Source organism: Macrotis lagotis, chromosome 1 (assembly GCF_037893015.1).
Source record: "Macrotis lagotis isolate mMagLag1 chromosome 1, bilby.v1.9.chrom.fasta, whole genome shotgun sequence".
NCBI classification, from domain to species: Eukaryota; Metazoa; Chordata; class Mammalia; order Peramelemorphia; family Peramelidae; genus Macrotis; species Macrotis lagotis.
The window spans coordinates 824,219,574-824,242,743 of NC_133658.1; the positions used below are offsets into that span (position 1 = coordinate 824,219,574).

Below are 23,170 nucleotides of genomic sequence, written 5' to 3' on the forward strand. Positions count from 1 at the left end.
TAAAAGCTATAAGAGTTTTTTTTTATAGTAGCTCTCATGACAGAAGGAACAGGAGCTCTAGTAGTGATAGGAGAAATAGGGTAAATAAATGAAGTTTGTTTAAGGTAGGGGAGCTGTTTAAAAGCAAAGGCCCATCTACAGTGTAGTCACTCTATAAAAATAGTGTCTGTTAAGAGCTTTGTATTTCACATGGCATTTTATTATATTTCATTTGTAGTTTCAGTTCATTACACACACACACACACACACACACACAAACACACACATGTTTTCAGAACCACTGCATAGCATGATTTAGATTCAGTTGTTTTTTTCCTGATTTTCCTCTAAGATAAATATATAAATATATTTCATACACATATGTGTATATATGTATATCTGTGTATGTATGATGAGTGAATACATACAAGTATATGTATGAATGTACAAATACACCCACAGATATGTACACACAGAAGGCAATGTAATATCCTGAAAAGAGAACTGATCTCAAAGTCAAGAAGGTACCTGGATTAGTCCTTTTGAGACATATTTGAACTTACGACTCTAAACAAGTCACTAAACTTCTCAGGTGCCAAGCCATTCTTTAAAACTATAAATTGCTGAATTGTTGCTGGTCTGCTTTGAGAAAGGTGTTGTTGCCTCTTTTGGAGGGATAAATAGAGAGATAGACCTGGAGTCAGAAGAACTCATCTTCCCGAGTTAAAACCTGGCCTCAAACATTTAGTAGCTGTGTGAACCTGGACAAGTCACTTACTGCCTCAATTTCTTCATCTGTAAAATGAACAAGAGAAGTTCTTTGTCAAGAAGACCCCAAATAGGGGTCACAAACAGTTCATCACAACTGAAAAACAATTGAAAACACCATTGAGGGGGTGGCTAGGGCCCAATGGATAGAGCACCAGCCCTGGAGTCAGGAATACCTGAGTTCAAATATGGCCTCAGACACTTAATAATTACCTAGCTGTGTGGCCTTGGGAAAGCCACTTAAGCCCATTGCCTTGCAAAAAAAAAAGAAAGAAAGAAAGAAAGAAAGAAAGAAAGAAAGAAAGAAAGAAAGAAAGAAAGAAAGAAAGAAAGAAAAAAAACACTAATGAGATCACAGGGAGTTCTAGACTAAGAAAAAAATATATGTATAAATATATACTTCCAAAAATTAAAGGGTGATTATTTGCATTATTAAGGGGTTCAAGATAAGATTGTCTAAATAATACATCTCTCTGGCTCATTTAATATATGATTTGATTTACAGAATAATTGATGTACACATTTTTTCAGGAACACATGCAAGAAGTGTATTTTAAGTTGATCTGTTTTATCTCCTTACCTCTGTATACAATTTTTAAGCCCATACTGTAAAGCATATAGATTTTCAAATGACATGTTGAATAAATTGAATTAATAATTAATTTAAAACTATTTCCAATTTTTATTTGTGCTACTTTGACCATTTGGTCCTATTTTCTAGAGATTGTCTGCATACGGCATTAGACCTGGTTCTGGTAGCCTGAAGTCCAAAAGTAAAGTTAGTCACCAGATTCTATAAATTATTAAAGGTAAAAGAGAAACCCAGAAGTTGATAATCTGGCTGGTTGGTTTCCCAATGGAGCTGTCAATCTCAGGTCAGGATTAAAAATATCTTTGACATTTGCACATGGAGAAATTGTTGGTTCACCTGATCAACCTGAATATTCCAGTTATTCATGTGCTACTCATAAATGTTCAACATAAATGGATCTCAGATGTAGATAGTAGTTATTTTCATTACCAGTGGTTAATTCATTGAATACCCAAGTTCATGATCTGAACCGCTTTTTCTGCTTTCTTGTCAATAGCCTTATTAGTGAAGTTGTCTTTCAGCATGTTCTTAGCAAGCCAGCCTCTCTACCTTCTCTTTAGGCAATAGCATTTATTTGACCCAGTGAGTACTTGTCTTGTGTGCAAATTCTATAGAAAATAAGACAAAATTTTGGAGAAGCAAGAGTGGAGCCCAATTTAAGAAATTATGTAAAAAATCTAAATTTACAAAACAATAGAAGGTTACTACTTCACAATAGGATTTGCCACAATTTTCCTTTACCATCACTCACCATTACTCTTTGTTTGAGACAATTCATAATTATTAAAAATACTTTTTTAACCTTTAAAAAAGTTGCATATAATTAATTGTATAAGTAGGCTTACTACTAAATTTTGATAGTTGAGGAACTGAGACAGATAAAGGTTATTCTGATTCATCTAAAATGTGATCTAATTTACCAAAAAAAATTTTATTTTTCCAGAAATATATTGATTGTGTACAACTGTACTTGGATTATTCACAGTCTTCATTTTCTAAACTATCAAAAATTATGTTTTCTGTTTTTTTCTGGTGGACATTGTGTATGGGTTGTTTTTTTTTTAAAGAAATGTATCACTCTGATTCTGAAATTTTCTCCTTTGAGAAAATGGCAGGTGGTTTGGGGTAGTTTATTTCAAAGCTCAAACCATCTACCACCTCATTATCATCAAAGATTCTTATCTTTGTCTTCTGTCTTTAAAATTGATTCACATGTCAGCTGGTTATGCTGGATAATGAATCTGGTGAGCTAAACCCACACAGCTGCTAACACTGAGTTCTACAGTTATACAAAACATCAAAGAACTGTTGACAGACTGAAAGGCATCAATATAGGAACCTTACTCTACCAAACAAGAGAAAATGATGATAATCTGTCCACTACTATATGCATTTTTCAAAACTGAAATATATCACCTAATGAGTCACATTAGGAAAATTCGGGGCCACAGCCAATCTATATTACCTGATCACTAGAGATTTTTTAAAGTGCTATTACTGACAATTTCCAACTTTTAACAATTTTATACTCAGTTGTGACTAAGGGATTTTTGTGATTTTTTTCTAAAAGCCAATTGTGTGACCATATAAAAAATCATCAACAACCTGCCTTCTCATATTATCATATCATCAAAGATGATAACTATATAGATCATCTTTATAAGTCATTACTTGGTCATGTCAACTTAGTCACTTTTGAAGGAGGAATAAAAAATCTGGCAATTCCTTAAAAGTATGGAGTATTTTATTCACGGAACTTATATCTCTACCATCTAACAAAACATATGTCATATAGTAGGTTCTTATTAATACTTGTTGATTTTTTGTTCTTTTAGACTCTTCCCCTCATTGACCTTTTGGTTTATCCTAAGATATGATCTGTGAGTGCCTTTAGAAGTATTATGTCACTTCCATCAAGATTTTTTTCTTTATATATTTGGATGAATCCTGATCTTCCTGACTTTTATCTTTTTAAGTGATGCTGCCTCTTTCTAACAATACATATGGTACTGATATTATAAAGTCCAAATGCAATGGTTGTAATGGAAATAGGTCACTTAAAGATACAGATCTGTTCCATTCTGAGTCTTGTTTTGCCCCATTCAGGTTTTGTGAAGAAATACTTCTAGAAACATAGTACTTTTCATATTAACAAGCTATTAAATTATTAATAATTTTATATCATTCTTAATTTTTATCATTATTATGATTATTATTATTATTATACTTAATAAGTGTTTATTAAATTGAACTGGATTGGATTGAAGTGAATTGAATCTGACTTAACTGAATCTTCTACTAACCTCTTTCCCAACTCCTTTTCTGAGGTGATACTGTCCATTCTCTTACTCTTCCATTGTTGTTTTAATAAATAAGATTATACCTTAAAATAATATTACCTTTAATTGTCTTATGCACAAAGCTATCATATGTGACAAAGAGAGTTTCTGACTGCTTTTAGTCCCATGACTGTGATAACTGTTTGTACTAGATAGTCAAAGTATATACTTTCCATTTATCATTTTTGGGGAAATCAACAGTTGGTTTAATGTAGCTAGAACTGTCACTGGATGTTTTTTTATCTCATTTTTATCCTTTCTTGCTTTTTTTGGTATTTACTTTGACCTTCACTATTACCAGTCAGTGATCAGACTGTGCACAAACAGCTACACTAAAACAATTCTGATATCTGTAACTAGTCATTTCTTGTCTGTTAAAATATAGTCAATTTCAGTCTTAAATGATTTTTAGTACATGCTCTTCCTCTCACTTTCCAGACCTCTTTTAAGAAAATAAACTAAAAAGTCATCATCTTGTACAAGAATAAGATTTTTTAATAGACTAGCAGACTTTGGCCTCTTTCAGCTCTTGACGTACAATCACATTTTTTTTTTGCAAGGCAAATGGGGTTAAGTGGCTTGCCCAAGGACACACAACTAGGTAATTATTAAGTGTCTGAGGCCAGATTTGAATTCAGGTATGCCTGACTCCAGGGCCGGTGCTCTATCCACCGAGCCACCTAGCTGCCCCAGAATCACATTTTTTAATCATAGTTTTCTGTCTTCTCATATAGCCCCTTTGTATCCAGGCCACAGACTCCAACTCAAAAATGTTATCCTGGAGCCTCTTATCAAATTTTATATTGCTTTTATCCACATCCTTCTCTGCAATGGCTTTTGTCTTGTGAATTGAGATGATCTTTGTAATGGTTTGCTTGCTTATAGTTGTCATGAGCATTGCAAAATAGGAAAATCAGCAAAATTATGTCTTTTGTTTTTATTGGGGTTACTAGGAAGCCAACCCTACCTATTCCTTTACTCATCACTTAGAGAACCTGCAAATTGTCCTTTCATTGTGGTTTCTACTATGTTCTAGTTTAAATTTTAGAGAATGTAAATATAGATATGACTTTTATCCAATAATGTCAACTCTTGATCACTGAATGAAAATTACATATTAAATACCTACATTTAAATTTATGTTTATAAGTGATCTAAGCATGATTTTTATTACCCTATTTATCCATGAAACAAATAAAAAAGAAAATAAAGATGAAGATGGAAAAATGCCATTGGATTTGGGGCTTTGAAATAATTGGTGATCTTTGAGAGCAGTTTAAATAGAATATTAGAAAAGGAAATCAGATTGCACTGAGTTCAGGAATGTGTATGTGGTGAAGGAAAAGGGGCAACCATCTTGAGTTTGGTATTAAAAATGAAGAGAATGTTAAGAATATAGCTCAATAGGGGGTGGCTAGGTGGTGCAGTGGATAAAGCCCCGGCCCTGGAGTCAGGAGTACCTCGGTTCAAATCCGGCTTCAGACACTTAATAATTACCTAGCTGTGTGGCCTTGGGCAAGCCACTTAACCCCATATGCCTTACGAAAACCTAAAAAAAAAAAAAAGAATATAGCTCAATGAAGGATGCAATAGAATGATTTTTTTTAATGATAGGTATGATCTGAAGCACGTTTACAGACAAAGTGTATATGCAACAAAGTGCCTAAGAGAGCAGCAGTGACCGATAAAAATAATATCTATTGCAATAGCATTTTATGGTTATAAAGTATTTTACATTATTTTTTCTAATTTCATCTCTACAACAATACTGTAAAGCAGATAGTATACAAATATTGTCATTATTTTATAGCTAAGGAAACTCACAGTCTGTGAGAATCCAAGTCAGCCCGCAAGTATAGAACTCTTTTCAGTATAGCTCTTTATCTTTCTTATGAACAAGATCCCAGAAAGGACAAAAGGGAATAGAAACAAGAACAAATGCTGGGGACTAGCTCTGGCAAATCAACCTTCTGCATGGAAAGTAAAGAGGGAGAGAATGAGTGAGAACCAAATGAAACTTTTATTTGTGGACCAATGAAGTTGAAAGACCTCAAGGAAGGAATTGATAATCTTAGTAAAAGAATTTGAAATCTTCCATTAAGAAATAAGGTGAAACATTCAACTGAGATCAATGTATACCATGGAAACAATGTAAGGACTAACAGACTGCCTTCTGGGGGGGGGGAGCAAGAATGGGGGGGGGGGGAATTGTAAAACTCAAAATAAATAAAATTTTTCTTAAAAAAAAGAAAAGAAATTAGGTGAAGAATGTTGGAGTCTTGTCTGTAGAGACTGGGATATAAGGAAAACCCAGAAAAGGTTTCAAATGTGGGGCAGATAATAAAAATTTGACAAGATGTGATAAGATAAAAAGAAGAAAAAGGACTGATAGCCTTATCACAGCAAGGTCTCACCTGAGGTTGGGTAGGTTGAAATTTGTGGTCTATAAAAACATATTTTCTGGACTTTCTCCGGCTTAACTTTGGGAAGCAGGAGTGGATAAAGAAAAACAATACCAGGAAGTTAGGTGACACAGTGGATGGAGCATTGATCCTAGAGTCAAAAGGACCTGAGTTCAAATCCGGCCTCAAACACTTAATAATTGCCTAGCTGTGTAACCTTGGGCAAGTCACTCAACCCCATTGTCTTAAATAAATAGAATTTTTTTAAAAAAGAAAACAGTATCTTCAGGGCTTCAGCAATAGAAAGTCAAAGAGATGAGGAATTTTGAAAATCCCTGCAATAATATGAAGTCATCATTTCCTATGCATTATGATTTATATAAATTCCTTTGTATCTTCCAAGTTAAGTGGCAAGGTAAGATTTCATGGGAGAAGTGGAAAAAAGAACCTAGAAGGATAATGATATTTGACCTTCATTCTCATTATTTATTTTTTAAGTTTTTGCTAGGCAATGGGGTTAAGTGGCTTGCCCAAGGCCACACAGCTAGGTAATTATTAAGTGTCTGAGGCCGGATGTGAATTCAGGTACACCTGACTCCAGGGCCAGCACTCTATCCACTGTGCCATCTAGCCACCCCAATTGACCTTCATTCTCAAAGAAGACCATGACATCAGGAGGAGATGCCATGACAAGCACATGAATGGGATTTGAGTGAGGGAGTGCTAAATTACCAGTCTCACTTTCTCCTCCAGAGCCATCTGGGTCTAGTGACCAGTTGTGAATCAGGGTGACTGGAGATAGGATGTGAGGCAAATCAATGTGAGGGTTAAGTGACTTGTTCAAGGTCACACAGCTAGTAAGTGTCTAGTGTCTGAGGTCAGATTAGAACTTTAATCCTCCTGACTCCAAGACCAGTGCTCTATCCACTGTACCACCTAGTTCCCCCTACATAAAATGATAATATTGATGAGGTGGTGATAATACTGGGGCAGTGGGAAAGGGTGGGATCTAGATAAACAATACTAAAAAAAGAAATAATATTTGAGAAGTAAAATAAAATAATCAAAATACTGGAAAAGAGCTGAGGAGTTGATTATTGTTTAAATGTAGTTCTATAACAATAAATGTACAATATTAAATGAGCAAAAATTGATGCTCTTTAAAAAGCACACTTCAATGACTGTTGAGATTGCAGAAGAAATTGATATGGGGAAGTCAAACATTTCAAGGATCATGACAGACCCCAGGATTAGTTGCACTGAAGCACAAAGGAAAATGTGATGAAAAATAATAAAACAATAATAGTAACAATGGCAAAAACTAAAAGATTCTTGCTACAAAACAATCTAATTCTTAGGAGAAAAAAGACAACAAAGAACTTCAAAGGGATCAAGTAGGTGAAAGTAGGTGAACACATAGGCTTTCTGAAATTGAAATATTAACAAAAGGTAAAAAACCATTGCTTATTGTTTCTATGAATATACAGTGCTTGCCATGGGTAAGACAAAACATGCATTATTTAACATTGGAAAAAGATAATTTTAACTGATGAGATCCACTTATAATTAAAAGATATATGAAAGCATTGTCAGAAAAAGTCATCATCCTGTAAAACATCCATCTCCAAAATTTTGTAGATTTTTTTTTACTTCTGCTAGGCATGGAAGTCTTGTCTCCATTGAGGAAATGATGAACTCTGATATATTGAGAACCAGAATTGTTTTGGAATTATGAAACTGTTCAAATGAAGATGGAATACTGCTATGGCCCTATGATGCAACATCATAAAATGTTAAGAAACTTTTACAAAAAATTATTATTTTTAACATGCATTTAAAAAAGTTTTTTGAATTCCAAATTTTCTTCTTCCTTCCCTCTCCTTCTCGACCCATTGAGAAGGCAAGAAATTTGCTATCAATTATACATGTAAAATCATGCAAAACATGAAATGTATTCATTTAAAAGAGATGGAAATAGGCACACTTTAGTAGACTCAGCACTCACTTAATTTAGGCACTACTGAAAACCTATGTGCTATAATTAAAGCTATACTTGGAAAAATCAACTGTTCATCAAAATTAGCCTTAATGTCTAAAGTAATAAAAGAATGGTTTCATGATGAAGAATTAAAGACTATTTTTCAAAATCTTGCAAGCTCCAACACCAAATCATTCAAAAAACTTAATCTATTGAAGTTTTATCAAGTATTAATATAAAAATTCACAAGACCCATAAACATCAATACATTCAATTATTTTATTTTGTTCTGGTTAATATACACAACATTGTAGCCTCCTTATCATCTCTAGGCAGAATGCACACAATTCTAGATATTCAACTCCAGTTTTTCTGATGAAATCTAGTCCTGTATGATAAAATACCTATTGGACATTTCATATGGGATATCCCAGAGACGTCTCAATCTCAACAAATCCAAAATGGAATTTCCCTCTAAACCTGCCTCTCTTCTAAATTTCCCTGTTTTAGTTGAGGGCATCACCATTCTTCTAATCTCCCAAATTCTCAACCTCAGCATAATCTTCAACTCTTCATTCTCCTTCATCCAATATATCTAATCAGTTATCAAATCTTGTCATTCTTACCTACATATATTTCTCAATTATCCTCCTCTCTTCTTATATCAATTTAGGCTCTCATTATCTCTCACTTAGTCTATAGCAATCTTAATTGGTTTTCCTGACTCAAGGCTCATCTTACTCCATTTCATCCTCCACTCCATCTAGATGCCAAAATAATTTTCCTTACATGTAAATTTGGCACTGGCGCTATACCCTATTTAGTAAATTCCAGTGGCTCCCTTTTGCCTCAGTGATCAGTGATCAAATCTTCTATTTGACTTTTAAGGCCTTTCAGAACCTAACTTTCTGGTCCATGTATTCTTCAATCCAAGTAATATTGGACTCCTCCCAAGTCAGGACATTTTAACTGACTGTTTTTGCATACCTGGAATAATTCTCTCTCTCTCTCTCTCTCTCTCTCTCTCTCTCTCTCTCTCTCTCTCTCTCTCTCTCTCCCTAACTTTCTTCAAGTCTCAGATGAAATCTCACCTTCTACAAGAAGCCTTTTCTTTTCCTTCTAAATATTAGTACATTTCTTAAGAAAATCATGTATGTTTTTTGTTTGGATATAGTTGCATATATGTTGTCTCCCTCCATTAGATTATGATATCCTCGAGGGTTTTGCCTTTAAGCAGGTACTTAATAAATACTTGTTAACTTGACTTCCATTTGGTTTTTAATGCCCTTCAGCCTGGCCCCAACCTAGGTCCTTTGAAAGGTCAGAAAAAAAGACCTCCAAAACTAGTTAAGTTGAAGAGCTTGCATCCTCAATCAATTGATCAATCAATAAAATATATTGATTAAACTCCTCCCATTGTGCTAGGCACTGATACTACAAAGATTAAAAAACTGTTGCTGGGGCATCAGTGGTGCAGTGGATAGAGCACTGGCCCTGGAGTCAGGAGGGCCTGAGTTCAAATCTGACCTCAGACACTTAATTATCTAGCTGTGTGACCTTGGGCAAGTGACTTAACCCCATTGCCTTGCTCCCCCAAAAAACTGTTGTCTTCAGAAAGCCTATATTCTATCTATTATATATACATATTATATATATATACATATTATATATATACATAGATATACATAAGTATAGATATACATAAGTACATATGCAAAAAGTATATGTGTTCATGTAAGATAAATATGTCCATAAGGGCTTTCTATATGCTTATAAACAGTATAGAAAGTGGAATCTGGCCTACTTCTTCCCAAGGGAAACTGCAATATCTACATTGAGGGAAGCTGGAGAAGGTAATTGTTACTCCCCTTATCTATCTGCAAGAGAAATATAGGACTAGAATTCTATCTATCTGCTTCCCTTAAATATAGCTGACTTAGGGATATATTTTTTAAGTGGTCAAAACAAAATCCATTTCCCTAGTCACTTGTAGTCAGCAGTTAGACTTCTTCCCACTAAACATTCGTTATACACAAGATGATCACAAAGAGAGAATAAAAAGCCTACCTACATTATCCAAGAAAACAATGAGAAATCATATTAGAATATGCTAGAAAGAATAAATGAATTCTTTACCTGACAGCCAGGGAAAATCTCAGATCAGACTAGGACAGAGACCCTGATCTTCCCCAAGAGTAAAATCCTGAAGCCTCCAGTGAAACAATTGGAAGTTAGAGATATGTTGAAGAGGCAATTTCTCCTATATGTCTGGAGCCTCTTTTTCTCTTCTTGTGCCTTTCTCAAAGAATAACTGGAACTAGCAATGTCTTTCACTTCAAGAAGCTCTGGTACCAACTCCTCCTTCTATGCATATCTACATTCTTGTAAACATCGGCATTCTCTCCATTAGTCCAGAGTTATGTTCCACATAGGTCTAATGCCTCCGTTGCTTTGCTTGGGAGGAAGCCAGTTTACATAAACAAGGTAAAGGGTCAGGAGCAGAGAGAAGTTGATACTAATAACAAGGGAAATCTTCCTTCTCCAGAGCCACCATTTAGTGACCTTTTCTCAATCCTAATCTTTCTTGATCTCTCTTTGTTATTTGGCGCTAATGATGAACATCTTCTGAACACTCTCCTCTATTTGTGATACTTCTATCTTCTGGTTCCTCTCCTATCTATTTTATTATTATTTCTCATTCTCCCCAACTGTGGATATCTCCCAAACCTCTATCCTGGGAACTTTTCTCTTTTTTCTTCATACTATTTGACTTGGTTATCTCATCATAGTTTGGGTTTATCTAGCCTCTCTCCTGAACTCTAGTCTCCTGTTACTAATTGCTTCTTGGACAGTCCCTGAAGGCGTCTCAAATTCAACATTTTTCAGAGCAGAATTAGTTATCATTTCCCTCAAATTCTCTCATTCTAGCTTTCCTATAACTGCAGAGGATGTTTCCAGCTCTCCCAGTTACTAGCCCCACAATTATGGTATCTTCTTCAGCTGCTCACTTGTATTCACCCCACTTATCTAATTTATCTAATATATATTTCTCTCCACTCACACAATTATTGCTCTAGATCAGGTCTTTATCATCCCTTCCCTAGATTATTGTAATAGCTTCCCAACTGGTCTCCTTGCCTCAAGACTATTCCCATTCCAATTCATTCTCCACTTAATTGCCAAGATGATTTTTTTCCCTAAAAATGAATGTCTAACCATGTTACATCCATCATCAGTGACCTCCCTATAAACTCCTATTTGACTTTCAAAACCCTTTATCACTTGGATCCTTATCTTTCCAGTCTTCTTATGATTCACACCCCCTCCACACACACTATATGATCCAGCTATACTGCTGTTTCTTGACCATGATAATCCATCTCCCACCTTTGTGCATTTGTTTCCCCCATTCATGTAATGTTTTGCCCTTTTGTCTTACCTTCTTTATTCCTCTAGCTTCCTTTAAGTTTCAACTTGTTAGTTCTTCATGAGGTCTTTTTCAGTAGTCCTCCCTACCTCCTCACCAATTTAGTAGTGACTTCCATCCTAAGATTGCCTTCCATCTACTCTGAATGTATTTTTTGTGTTCCTAGTTATTTGCATGTAAGATCCTTTTCATTTACATGACTTTAGTCATGGTATATATTGTTTTCCTGATTCTTTGGTTCACTTTCTATCAGTTCATATGTCTTCTCATGCTTCTTTACATTCTTCACAATTTCTCATGGCACAATAACATCCTATTATTTTGATGGACCAAAATTTATTTAGCCATGGGTCAATCAGAGAACATCTGCTTTGTTTCCAGTTTCCTTTGTGAAAAAGTGCTGCTTTGAATATTTTGGCAATATGAATACTTGACTATGAATATTTTGACATACATAAGGAATTATCTTCAACCAGCTGGAGTATGTCTAGGGGATATGAGCATATTAGTTATTTTCTTGATATAATTTCAACTTGTAAAGATAAGGATTCTAAGAGATGGAGATGAGGTGGGAGCATATTCTTGGGATAAATGGATGTAAAGATGTAGACATGGGAGATGAAGTGTCATTTTTGAGAAATAGCAAGAGGATCAATTTGGCTAGAATCTAAATGTGTGATTGGGAATACTATGTGTAAAACATATAGTAGCAAAGTAGCAGTGCCGTTGTAGTCCTAAGACCTAAAAGGTTATAGAAGGGTGTGGTAGGATCTGATACTATCCCCTCCAGCAAGGATAAATTTTCCCTAAAAGATCACAAAATTCTGTAGGGATCTGATTGACTCCAGCCTCCTATAGCTCAGATCACATAAGGGCATAAAAAGTCCATCCACATGTAGTCAAGACCCTCTTGCATAGTCAATTTCTGAAGATCACACTAGACACCTTATCCTACCTGACTGACCAGATGGACATGAGGAGAGACTTGCTTCTTTATGATACTATATTTTTGTTATGTTGGGGGGGGGTGGAATTTTTGTCTTGTTAACTATTCAATAACTAACAAGTATCTCAGTCTATCCTCAAATCAAAGCTGAACAAACTCTGTGCTGGTGTTGGACCCACCCTTACCAAGATGTATGGCATATTTAAGGTACTCATCTTCTAGTCTTTGGTTATATTAGCTCTGCAACACTAAGATTTCACTTATTGTACATGCAGGAAAACAGACACCTTTCCCTCCAACTCCCAGTTACTTGGAGTCAAAAAGGTTAGTCAGGAACCTAGAGACAACATTAAGGTACAGAAAGAATGGTAGGAAGCAAAACAAGCTAGCTTCATAAGGATCCAGGATATCTCTTCATGTATGAGCAGTAAAGACATGACTATAAAGAACCTAGTTGAGATGAAAGAGGTGTGACATAAAGAGGATGCAGTGGTGATGTCCAGATACCCCAAATATTGGTGTTTTTTAGACCCAAAGAAGAAACAGAATTGACTTGCCTTAAGGATAATTTCATCTTTCAAAAAGGACAAGGAATTATATTCTGATTTTCACCAACAGAGAGGAACTGGTAACTAGAGTGGAAAAGATGGGACCTTGAGAAGTAACTATTTTAGAGTTTGTGATAGAGAAGTAGAGGAAAAGGGGGTATATATGGACATGAATACTACATTATAGGAAAGAGGAAAAAGTTGAAAGAAGCATTGATAGAATTTCATAGGTTAAGTTTTCTGAGGAATAATAAAAAAATTCTCAAAAATAAAATTCCAGAGACAAAAAGGAAAACAATTCTGATAAGTTCCATATAAGAGTTCTCTGAGGAGATCTATGTATTTGTGTAGAGAACTCACTACCAATTTGGAATATATATATATATATATATATATATATATATATATATATATATATACATAAAATGAAAACAAGTGAAGATTCAACAGAATGAATACACAATTATCACATAAAATCCTATAAAAACTCAGAAATTCTAAAGCTTATTAGAAAGCTGAAGCTCATGAGAAGAAACAAATAGTTTTGTTTTGCTTTTTTAAAACTGTATTAGAGGGGTGGCTAGGTGGCGCAGTGGATAAAGCACCGGCCCTGGAGTCAGGAGTACCTGGGTCCAAATCCGGTCTCAGACACTTAATGATTACCTAGCAGTGTGGCCTTGGACAAGCCACTTAACCCCATTTGCCTTGCAAAAAAAAAAACTGTATTAGATAAAGAATAAGGCCAAAAATGGGATACAAGTACTACTTGGAATGAATGGGATGATGATACTCCACAGCAAAAACAAAGCAGACCTGCTCAATTCTTATTTTGTTTGTTTTTCTGTAGAAAAGAATGACCTTTAAAATGGAAAGAATGAAAATGGTTTGTCAGGAATTGATACCCAAGATAAATCAGTAGATAGCAAAAGAATAGTTAGTTGCCCTTGATTAATGTGAGTCATCTAACTCAGATGAACTATATCCTTGAATACTGAAAGAACTGGCAGATGTGATTACTAAAGCACTGTCAGTGATATTTAGAAGATCATGGAGAATGGGAGGGGGCACTGTGATACTGAAAAAGAGCAATACCATTCAGTTTTCAAAAGAAAAAAAAAGGAAAAGGCTGGTATCTGAAAGTCAGAGGCATGACTTTGCTTCTTGGGAAAAATTCTAGAATGCATTATAAGAGACAGTGAACATCTAGAATATGAAAGTATAATAGCAAAGCAGCAGGAGGGTTTCCATCGTAATCCTAGAATTATTAGAAATCTAAAGAGGCAAGGGGAGAGACCACTAGGCAAAACTAGCATTTCTTAGTCAAACACCATGCTTAAAGTCTCAGAATCTCCAAGCAAGGGGAAGCTAGGTGGCACAGTGGATAGAGCACTGCCCTGGAGTCAGGAGTACCTGAGTTCAAATCTGGCCTCAGATGCTTAATAATTACCTAGCTGTGTGGCCTTGGGCAAGACACTTAACCCCAATTGCCTTGCAAAAAAAAAACAAAACAAAACCTAAAAAAAAAACATCTCCCAAGCAGGTAGAGAGGGGTCAGAATAGTCCAAGGGAAGTAGTGAAGTTTTAGGGTTATGGATATATTTTGTTATCATTGCATTTTAAAAATATTTATTTTCTCCAATTACATGTTAAAACTATTTTGAATATTTTTTAAAGTTTTGAGTTCCAAATTCTCTTTCTTTTTTTCTGCCTCCTTCCTCTCTCCTCTCTCTCCCTGAATCAATAAGTGAATAAGAAATGGTTATACATGTACTATCATGTAAAACATTTTTATGTTAGTCATTTTGTAAAAGCAGACTTGAATTTAAAAAAAAAGAATGAAAGAAAGAAAGTGAAAAATAGTAGGCTTCATTTTATATTCAATGTCAGTTTTTCTCTAGACCACTTCACTTTGCATCAGTTGTAAGTCTTTTCAGGTTTTTCTGAAGTCATTCTGATTGTCATTTCTCATAGCACAATAATATTCCATCACAATCACTTGATGACTATCTCTTTGATTTACAATTCTTAACTATATGGATGTATATTGAGTAAAAGCAGTTCAGTCTGTCCCAGGGTAAGGAAGATCATCCAAACCTGTAAGCAAAAATGGGTTCTTTTGGTTTGAATGAGGAAGTAGATCCACCCAAGGATACAATAAAAGCACACAAAATTTTAATTGGCATTAAGGGTTGATGGTTTTCTTCTTGACATCCACATTTGTTTAATATCTTTAAGTTTTTGGGCCAAGTTTGAAATTTCAACCAGATAATTTAAATCAACATTGCCAAGTGCAATACTAAGGGAAAACTGGATGATGGTGATGACGATGGTGACATCTGTGCAGGAATAATGAAGAAATTAACTAAAAAAGAATTTGAAGACATCTCTGATGCTAGCCTTTTAGAAAAGATGAAGAGATGTGGGCTAGATGACAGCATAATTAGATGAAAATTGTTAAATACTGACACAAAGGGTTGACATTAATAGCTTAAGTGTCAGTTTGGAAGGAGTACCCGGTGATACTCCAGGGATCTAGTCATTGATTTTTATCAATGACTTGGAAAAAGGCATAGGTAGGCATCCTGATTATATCTCCAGATGAAGCAAAGCTCACTTGATGATAAAATAAGGTCCCCAAAAGATCTTGACAAGCTTGGAAATTAGAGTGAATAAAATATGATGAAATTTAAAAGTGATTAAAAACAGTCTTACATCTGAATATCATGTGGGGGAGATATTAGACTTGTTCTGTTTGTCCCCAAAACACTACTAATGGGAAGTTTTCAAAGAGGAAAATCTAGACTTGGACTGATGTAAACCATCTTAACAGTCAGCATCATTTAAAAATGGTATAGGTTCTCTCAGGAGGTATTGGGCTCTCCTTGACTTGAAGTCTTTTAACAAAGGCTGATTTCACCACCTGTTGGTGGGGTTGGTGAGAATATCCTCCTGTGCAAAAAAGGTCTTAGAAAAGTCAAGGGCAGCTGAGAGTCAGTCACTCAACAAGTGTTGAGTATTGGAATACAAATATAAGAAGAAAGACCTTACTTCAAGGGGCTAAGAGGTTAAGGGAGGAAGATAAATAGAAGCTGAAAAATTAAGGATGTGAGAGAGGAAGGAATCTCAGCAAAGGTGTGGTAGAGAAAGTGGAGTGTCACCTAGGGAGGAATGAGACATGACTGGTCTGGGGGCCCTTCTTAAATAGAGCTTTTGGGAGGAATGATTCAATCAGAGGGAAAATTCAAAGTATCAAGGGAATACTGAACTCTCTGATTTAAGAGTGGACTGAAGATTTTTGGTTTTGGAGTAATGAATACAGGTATTATTATTCCAAATTAGCAGATGAAAAATGGAGGCACAGAGAAGTGAAATTTATTTAACTTTTCATTTTTTTGATGCCTTTTGTCTTCATCTCACCTTTATTTTTTAACAGTCCTCCCTCCATCCTCATCCCCACCCTCAATCTATCTATTCTAACAGAACTATCTATTCTAACAAAGGTTTTAAAAACCAAGGAGAAAAATAGCAATTTAACTAAAGCAACCATATGTTTACTTTATAAATGCATATTACTTTCTGGTCTGCTTGGTACAAACCTAGTTTAGCTGATCTTAGAGGTTTCCAGCAGAGCTGGGCTAGGAGGAAATCAAAGCAAAAGAAGTATATTTATTCAATATACCACAGTTTAATCCCCTGTTCATATGAATCCAGGATCAAATGACAGAAGTTACTTGGAAGAGGAAAGCAGCTGAAAGCAGAGACTGAAACAGAGGAGTGATCATCAGAAGAAAGAGAGCAATGAACAACAAAAACACTGTAGAAACCAAAAGTGGATGCATTTGGAAATAGTAATGAGGATGAAGAGTAGTTCTTTTGACTGTGGAGAAAATACTATAATGGAAAGAGAAATAGTCTTATAGATTTCAAATTCAATTCCACAAGAATGACTGAGTCATCAAACTCTGTATCTACAAACATTTGTTAAATGTTGACTATGCAGAGCTCAGTATTAAATGATGATGATGATGGTGATGGTGATGATTTGCCATTCTTCTTGAAAAACACCATGACATCAAGGAAGTGAAGCCATAACATGCGTGTGAATTGGAGTGGCCAGATATGAATCAGGACAATTGGAGGTAGCCCTAGATGGGAGGAAATCAGGGATAAATGCTAGGTAGGATTGGGGGAAATCTTAGAAATATAATAATGAAAAATAACAAATCTGGATGTCAAGTCACAAGATGTGAATTTGGCCCCCTCACAGACACATTAACCACTTAACCTCTCTGGGGTTAGGTTTCCTTTTTCATCTAGAAAATGAGACAACAGAACCAGATAATCTCTAAGGTATCTCCAAGCTCTAAAACCCTACCTTTTTTTAAGAGAGCCTCCACCTTTATGGAGTTTACGGGCTAGTATAGAAACAAGATACAATCACAGAAACTGAAATATATTTAATATGTAAGCACATGAGAACAGCGATCTCAAAAATGAGGCTATGTGATCAATCAGAAAGTAGGAGTATAAAATCCTGCCTTCCCTATAATATTCAATTGTGAGACTCTCCAAGACAACCAAATCACCCCCTTCATTCATAAGTACTCAGTCTTCCCATTCTGACCTCTCTTGCCATGATGCAAGCCTCTAATCTCATCCCCGTGCCATAAAGGGACTTCTCAGGGTGATTATAACCTCACTGTGACTTAGGCACCTGCACCAGAAGTTATACTGGTAAAATTCTCCCTCTCTCTCCCACTGTAGATTTAACCATTACCTTGTGACTGGGCAGGTACTTTTCAGCAAGTTCTACAATTTGCAAAGTAACTTTTTTTTTTATTTTAGGTGAGATAGAATGTATTGCACATGACAAGTAAAAAAGAAATGTGGTTCTTCCTTTTAGATCTCATTTCATTATCTTTTCCCCAAATGTACCCCTATTCCAGACATCCCTTTTACTGCTTGGGAGCACATCTTAGGCTTTATCCTTGTCTCTTCACCTCACTTATGCAATCAGTTGCCAAATCTTGTCTAACCACACATCATTCTTATAAATTTTTTTTTCTTTACTCACACAACTACCACACTAATTTAAGCTCTTATTATTTCTAGTCTATACTATTGTCATAGCCTTCTATCTCTCTGCCTTCAGTCTCTTCTCTACTTCATTCTCTCCTCTACACAATTATAAAAGGGATTTTCCTGAAGGGCAAGCCTGACCATGTCACTCTCCTACTTGAGAAACTCAGGATAATATATTATTGACTTTAGGATCATATATTATTCTATCCTTATCTCATAATTTTTCATTTTTCTTTTTTGTTTGTTTTATGATAGGCATAATGATTAAGATGTATAACCTATAAGTAGTTAAATATGCTTTTATTCCCACCGTGGCTTCAAATTTCACTCCTAAGAACTTTTCCTTCTCTCGTTCCTGCTTCTGGGGACAACTTTTCTCCTCGGACCTTACAAAGCCCTAAGTTTTAAAGGATAGGTAGGAATTCAGCAGGGAAAGAGGAAGTTGGACATTCCAACCATAGGCAACAGCTGAATAAAAGCATGGAGATATAGGAAATATAGTTGGCAAATAGGACACCTTAAGAAGTCCAGTTAGATGGAAAGGTAGGTTGACACCAGATTGAAAGCAAGGCAAAGGAGTTTGAAATTCTGGTGCCATCTCCATAATAATTTGTTTTGTTTTGTTTTTTAGTTTTTGCAAGGCAGTGGAGTTAAGTGACTTGCCCAAGTAGGTAGGTATTTGAACTCAGGCCCTCCTGACTCCACTGCGCCACCTAGCCGTTAGTTGTTAAATAATTCCCAATTACATTTTAATCTTGAGTCATTCTTGGTTTTGCAGAGCAAGAGTGCATTAGACACCTCTGGTTTAAGGAAAGGGAAATGAATGTGAACTTCCTGGAGAGAGAATAGAGAGAAAAGGTCAAATGCTGGTGCTAAGCAGTCTGTTCAATAAGGTAGGTAACTCTACAATTAATTTTAGAAAGATTTGCACATAAAGTAATTCATATAAAAAGTTTTAGTGCTTAAAGAGGAAAGCTAGTTATCTTGATAAGTTGGTTATGTAGTTCTCTAGTAATCCTTGGTAACTACACCAATTCAGCAAACATCTATTAAACAAAGAACAGGAAATACAAAGATTTATAAGATATGTAGGATATCCCCCAAAAGCCAGGGTGTTTGGAGTTTCAATGCACTCTTGGCTGCTGAATGCAGCTGACTTACTATTTGGCATAGATAGGAAGTATAAAAGAAGAGTTCCTACCCAACTCTCTGGATGATGGTTCCCAGAGTAATAGGAAGAAGAGGCAATCTTCATTTGCTCTTTTTGCCATCCTATGATCCTATGCCTTTGCCATCTCCAAGGTTGAAGATTAACAGAAGCCTTCCATGTTTCATATGGAATGGGCTCAGCATGTTGGAATGTCTGGATTTTATAGATGCCATTTAGATGGTGTTAGAGACAACTTGCAGGCCATAGTATGGAAATTAGACTTACTTTTATCCTCTCTCCTAGAATGTAGGCAGCCAGGAAAACTGGGCAAAACATGAAGACTGCATACCTAAGGTTATAATACAGAAAGCAAAGACTCACTTTAAGTCATTTTCTAACACCTTGTACAGAACACCTCAGAAGTCAATAAATATCTGACCATCATAATGATATCTTACTTATTCCCTGAAGTTTCATAAACTGTTTTCCTAAATTATCTCATTTGGGCCTCAAAGCAACTTCATTTGTTGTACTATTACCCCATTTTCACAGATGAGGAAATTGAAGCTAAGTGAGTTGCCTATGTGCACAGAGCTTATTAAAAGTCAGATGAAGAGTTTAGAATCTTAAGTCTTCCAGACTCCAAATCCTACACTCTCTCTACTACCCCATTGTGACTCTGACAATAGGGACAGTTTCATAACTTAGCTTGCTTGGTTGACTAATCCAAATTAGCAACTATTTCAAATTAGAAAATGTATATTATGCAAAGTTCTTTACAAACTTAAAACTTAACAAAGATAGTTATATGAATATTGTTATTTTGTTCTGGTCTTGTCCACCTATTAAAGAGTCAGCTTAGCTGTAGTGTACTGGATAGTATTTTGGGACTGGAATCAGTAAGACCTGAGTTCAAATGAAGTCTCTGATGAGTATTACCTATGTGACCTTGGGGAAGTCACTTAACCACTGACTTATTTCCTTAATTGTAAAATAAGGATTATAATAAAGCAGGGTTGTAAAAGTACCTAGTATGTGCTATATAAATGCTGGTTCCTTTCCCCTTATTGATGGGACTAAAATAGAAAAGAAGCTGGGACAGGTCACTAATTCTGCTTGTGTTCTCTTATATTTCGAGGTCTCTGTACTATTGTTCAGTTGGATAAAATGACTTTTTTTTAGTAGTTGAATAAAAGTATTGGGGTAAGATCATCTTCTGGAAATTTATAAAAATCATCCTTGGGACATTTCCAGAGGTAAACAGAAATACTAAAATGAGATGTGCCTCATCCTGTTTCACCCTGACTTTGATTTCTTCTAATTTCTGAAAGTATTTCCTTCCATGTAACTTAAAAGACTGAATACATTTGTTTTTAAGTTTTTGTGGATTGATGTTTTGGTCAGGCAGTTGTGGAAAACAGTCCAGTCTGTAATGATGTTGAGGGTCCAGCAAAGATTATTGGTGGTGTTCTCAAGAATACTTTCAGGGATGGATTTTCAGAATGGGGATTGGAGGTCTGGGAGTCAATGAAAAATAGTAAAACAGCCGCTGGGAAGTATCACACGTAGCAAAGAATCTTATATTATGAAGTCATTATACATAATAATATATCTAACTATGTGTGATGATGTTCTATTTGTATGCCTTGCTAAGTATCACACATAGCAAGGAATCTTATATTATGAATTCATCATATATAATATATTTAAGTATGCATGATGATATATTTGTATGCCTTGCTAAGTATTACACAAAGGAAGGAATCGTATATTATATATAATAAATTTAAGTATGTGTGATATTATATTTGCATGCCTTGCTAAGCATCACACATATCATGAATCCATTATATAATAATATATTTACATATACCCATTTAAATCTGTTTCTATGTTAATACGTTGGCATATAAAACACAATAAATTTACATGAATATAAATGTTTAAAATACATGTCTTTATATTGTCCTATATGTTTCTGTTAGCATGGGAGATAAATGATGACAGCTATAGTGAGGTATTGGGTACTTCATCTTCTTCCTTATTGAAGTCTTGCAGTTGTTCCAATTAAGTGTTTCTGGCGTTGGGTGGCTTCGCCGAAGGGAAAGGCTCCCACTCGGGCTGCACGAGCGCGTCCCGGGAAGCATCCCGGCCGAGATGGGGCCGCGGAGCGCCCAGACTCGAAGTTCCCGGAGAAGCCCCGCCCCCTCCTCCTCCTCCTCCTCCCGCCCCCTCGGCGGGGGGCGGGGCCGCGCGCAGGCGCGCAGGCGCGCCGGCGCCCCGGCTGGCGGCTCCTCCCCCCGCGGGCCGTAGTAAGCATGGCGGCGGCGGCGTCCGGAGTCTCCCGAGTGAAACAGAAAGGGGGAGCCGCCGGGAGGCCGGGCGAGGAGCGGGGCTGAGCTGCGGCGCCGTCACCGCGGGGACACCACTCCCACAGCCGCCGCGCCGCGCCGCGCCGAGGGGAGGAGGCGGCGAGCCCGAGCCGGGGAAGGCGGCGGCGGAGGAGGTGAGTCTCCGCGGCCCCGGGCTGGGCACCGGCGGGAGGGAGCCGGGCCGGGCCGGGCCGGGCCGGGGCCGGGGGGACCGTTAGCCCGGCTCGGCCGGCCCCCGCCACCTGCGGCCCCGCAGCGCCCGCGTCTGGCGTGGAAACTTGGCCGCGGCCGAAGTTGGGAGCTTTTCCCGGGGACGATTCCCCGCCCCCGCCCCCCGCTTTTTGGGTTGAAAACCTTGAAAACCTGCCCTTCCGCGTCTGATCCCCGGCGGCGGCGGGCCGGGGTCCCCCCGCGCCTCAGGGAGCCACCTGTTCGCGGCCCAGGCCGTGGGACTCCGGACACTCCCCGGAGCTCCGGGGAAGCTGACCGGGCGCGGCGGGGCCGGGGCCGGACCGGCCGGAGCCCACGCGAGGGCCTCGGCAGCGGCTTGGCAACGCTCCTCGCGTGCCCTCCCGTGCGGGGGACGTTCCGTGGGGCTGAGCCGCCCCTTCCTTAGCCATCTCCCCTGTGGAGTCATTCTGGATGCTTAGCGCAGAAATGCGCTTTCCAGTACCTTCCAGCCGGGATAACCGAGATTACTCCTCAGAATTAAACTCTGCAATGCTCTTTGGGGGGGGTTCTCCATTTTTTATCACGTTACATCCCACTGCTCAGATCTTCGTCAAACACCATATGTTTGGCAGAAACGAACCGCGTTTTTAGGCTCTGCTCTTGTGTTTTGGTCAATTTTTTTTTGAAATTTTCCCTGTTTTTTCATAAACAGACATCGTGCCGTTGCTACCACAAGTTTTAGCTCTTCGTTAGGAGAGAGTCTATTTTTTTGGTAATATATTATTTATGTCAGTAAAGCAGTCAATGCCCCAAAGGGAAATTGGCTTCTACTCTTTTCCTGTTGATTCTCATTGAATTCATTTTTCTCTTTAAGAATGAATTTTTGGATAAAAATATATGCATCATCTTGTCTTTGCAACAAGTTTTAACCGTTCATTAGGAGAGTATTTTTTAAAGAATAGATTACAAAAAAGTAAATGCTCCAGTGAGAAATAGACTGATGATCTTTCCCTGATTTTTTGCCACTAAATTCATTTTTTTTAAGAATGAAACATCTTTACAGAGCTGTGTGGCCTTGGGCAAGCCAACTTAACCCCATTGCCTTACAAAAAAAAAAAAAGAATGAAATATCTAATGAAATTAGTTTCACTAAGTCAGATGCTAGGCCTGAAAGAAATCGGACAGTTTCTGGAAAGGATTTTAATAACTAATATTGCCCATGTTACTCAATCTTTTATAGGCCACTAATATTTGTTACAGAGAAGAATGAGGATAATTTATAGACATTTCCCCCCCATTCTATTAAATTAGCTTTTGAACAGAAGGGTTTTCTTGATAGCAGAAATACTTGGATTTTCCTTACAAAATTTTGCCACGTTTTCCACTTGTAGATTATGTACAACAATACTGATGTCA

At 36.9% G+C, this 23,170-nt stretch overlaps 1 long non-coding RNA gene across 3 annotated transcripts in view; it reads left to right on the forward strand.

Annotated features, from left to right (window-relative positions):
* The first annotated feature begins 15,041 nt into the window (after nt 1-15,041).
* LOC141508473 (uncharacterized) overlaps nt 15,042-23,170 on the forward strand; it is a 48,931-nt gene continuing 40,802 nt past the window's right edge. Inside the window, exons 1-2 of one of the 3 annotated variants that reach the window (XR_012474420.1) lie at nt 15,042-15,075; nt 18,840-18,954. This is a non-coding gene — a long non-coding RNA (uncharacterized LOC141508473). Of the gene's footprint in view, nt 15,076-17,644; nt 17,714-17,738; nt 17,803-18,839; nt 18,955-23,170 lie in introns of those variants that run through there. The other 2 variants (XR_012474421.1, XR_012474422.1) reach the window with 2 other exon arrangements.